The 3,232-nt window shown below is 34.5% G+C and overlaps 1 pseudogene across 1 annotated transcript; it reads right to left on the bottom strand.

The window, feature by feature from the left end:
* Positions 1 to 373: 373 nt before the first annotated feature.
* On the bottom strand, positions 374 to 549 carry LOC308489268 (ATP synthase subunit epsilon-like protein, mitochondrial; annotated as a pseudogene). The gene has a single exon. The product of its transcript is annotated as an ATP synthase subunit epsilon-like protein, mitochondrial (transcript).
* Between the last annotated feature and the right edge of the window lie 2,683 nt (positions 550 to 3,232).

Below are 3,232 nucleotides of genomic sequence, written 5' to 3'. Positions count from 1 at the left end.
GCACCGTGTGACTTCTGGCTCTTCCCCAAAGTCAAAATGACCATGAAAGGTAAACATTTTGAATTTATTCAGAACATCGAGGCAGCCATGACAGCGCAACTAAAGACACTCACAAAAGAGAACTTCCAGAACCGCTTCAGAAAGTGGCATGAAAAATGGGACAAGTGTGTTCCAAGTGGAGCGGAGTATTTTGAGGGGGATTAATGGCAATGTGTCTTTTACTGTAATACAATTTCTTTTTGAGTGAACCATACTTTAATTTTTTGGCATTGTCAATCTACAAACAAGACAGACATTTGTTCCCCTGAAGTGAGATTGTTTTCGATGTGCCATAACATGTGCCCACATATCTTCACCTTGAAAATGTAGCATTTCAAGCTTTAGTCACGGTAGAGTATTCCTTTCTTACTTTCACAATTTTTGCGCTGCTGCCAGAAGTCTTTTTGGCATTTGCTTTGAATTCTGTTTTCAGAGCATCTCTCATTGTTTTTGCACAGATCTGGGAGTATTGGATGTAGCTGAGTCCAGCCTTCACCAGTATGCCATCATGATGTCACGAGACTGGGCTTGTCGGGCCAAATCACAAGGACAAGTCAATGTTGGCTCATTGTGCGACCCAGCAGCCAGAAGATCAGGCCTGAGAAGCGGAAGGGGTGGGGTTTCAGACGTGCCAATTTTTTTGACCCTAAATTTTTTTAATTTAAAAATTCACTGCATTTTTTTAATCACATCATATATATACATATACATGTATATATATATATATCACATCATATAAATATATATATTATATTGATATTGATACTGATATATTTATATACAATTATAGTTGCTATTCAATATCATTCTATATTAGTTTCAGATGTATAGCACACTGGTTAGGTATTTGTATAATCTATGAATTGATCCACCTGATAAGTCCAGTACCCATCTGACACCCTACATATTCTTTACAACATTATTACTATATTCCCCAGAGTGTATTTCACATCCCCGTGACTATTTTGTAACTACCAAGTTGTACTTCCTAATCTCTTCACCTTTCTCATCCATCCCACAACTAGCATCACCCCTCCCATCTAGCAACCATCAGTTTGTTCTCTGTATCTATAAGTCAATCTTTGCTTTATTTGTTCATTAATTCTGTTCTTTAGATTGCACATATAAGAGAGATCATTCGGAGTTTGTCTTTTGCAGTCTGACTTATTTTACTTAATATCATATCCTCTAGGTCCATCAACGTTGTTGCAAATGGTTAAGATTTCATTCTTCTTTATAGCAGAGTAATACTCCGTTATATAAATGTATCAGTTTCTTTATCCAATCATCTATTGAAGGGCATTATCGTTGTTTCCATATCTTGGTTATTGTGAATAGTGCAGTAAACATAGGGGTGCATATATATTTTTGAATTAGTGTTTTGGATTTCTTTGGATAACTACCCAGAAGTACATCGCAAGGTCATAAGGTAGTTCTATTTTTAATATTTTGAGGAACTTCCATATTCTTTTCCATAGTGGCTGCACCAATTTGCAATCCCACCGACAGTACATGAGGGTTTCCTTTTCTCCACATCCTTGCCAACTCTCACTGTTTGTTGATTTACTGATGATCGCCATTCTGACAAGGGTGAGGGGGTGTCTCATTGTGGTTTTTACTTGCATTTCGCTGATGATTAGTGATGCTGATCAAGTTTTCATGTCTATTGGCCATCTGTATGTCCTCTTTGGAAAAATGTCTCTGCAGGTCCTCTGCCCATTTTTTAAATGGATTTATTTTTCTGGTGTTGAGTTGTACGAGTTTTGAAAATAAATTTTAGATATCAACCCTTTATCAGATGTATCATTGACAAATATCTTCTCCCATTCAGTAGGATGTCTTTTTGTTTTGCTGATCGTTTGCTTTGCCATGAAAAACAAACAAACAAAAAAAAACTTTTTGGTTTGGTGGAGTCCCATTTGTTTATTTTTTTCTTTTGTTTCTCTTGTCCAAGGAGATATATCAGTAAAAATATTATTAAAGGTAATGTCTGAGAGTTTCCTTCCTGTATTTTCTTCTAGGAGCTTTATGATTTTGGGTCTTCCACTTAAGTCTTTAATCTATTTTGAGTTTATTCTTGTATGTGGCATAAGAAGATGGTCCAATTTCACTTTTTTCTTTCATGTATCTGTCCAGCTTTCCCGGCACCATTTATTGAATAAACTGTCTTTACCCCAATGTAAATTCTTGCTTTCTTTGTCATAGATTAAATGATTATATAGGCATGGATATCTTTCTGGACTCTATTCTGTTCCATTGATCTATGTGTCTGTTCTTATGCCAATACCATGTTGTTTTGATTACTATGGCCTTGTAGTATAATTTCATATCAGGTAGCATGATACTTAAAGCTTTGTTCTTCTTTCTTAGGATTGCCATGGCTATTTGGGGTCTTTTGTGGTTCTATATAAATTTTAGGATTATTTGTTCTAGTTCTGTGAAAAATGCCATTGATATTTTGATAAGGATTGTATTGAATCAATAGATTGCTTTGGGTAATATGAATATTTTAACTCTATTAATTCTTCCTGTCCATGAGCATGGTATATGTTTCCATTTATTTGTGTCTTCCTTAATTTCTCTCTTCAATGTCTTATACTTTTCTGAGTACAGGTCTTTTACTCCTCTGGTTAAATTTATTCCTAAGTATTTTATTTTATTGATGCAATTGTAAATGGGATTGTTTTCTTAATTTCTCTTTCTGACAGTTTGCTATTGGTGTATAAAAATGCAACCAATTTCTGAATATTAATTTTGTATCCCACTACTTTACTAAATTCATTGATCAGTTATAATAGTTTTTTTGGTGGAATCTTTTGGGGTTCTCTATATACAGTATCATGTTATCTGCAAATAACGACAATTTTACTTCTTCCTTTCCCATTTGGATGTCTTTTTTTCTTTTTCTTGTCTGATGGCTATGACTAGAAATTCCAGTACTATGTTGAATAAAAGTGGTGAAAGTGGGCATCTTTGTCTTGTTCCTGATCTTAAGGAGAATGTGTTTAGCTTTTCCTCATTAAGTATGACAAAATATTAGCTGGAGTTTTGTCATATCTGGCCTTTATTATATTGAGATATGTTCCCTCTATTCCCACTTTGCTAAGAGTTTTAATCACAAATGGATGCTGGATTTTGTCAAATGCTTTTCTTGCATCTATTGATATGACCATAAGATTTTTATTTTCCATTT

The sequence above is a fragment of the Rhinolophus hipposideros genome (assembly GCF_964194185.1).
Source record: "Rhinolophus hipposideros genome assembly, chromosome: 20".
Classification (NCBI taxonomy): Eukaryota; Metazoa; Chordata; class Mammalia; order Chiroptera; family Rhinolophidae; genus Rhinolophus; species Rhinolophus hipposideros.
The sequence above is the reverse complement of the archived record's forward strand: the minus strand, read 5'-3'. Positions and strand labels throughout refer to the sequence as shown.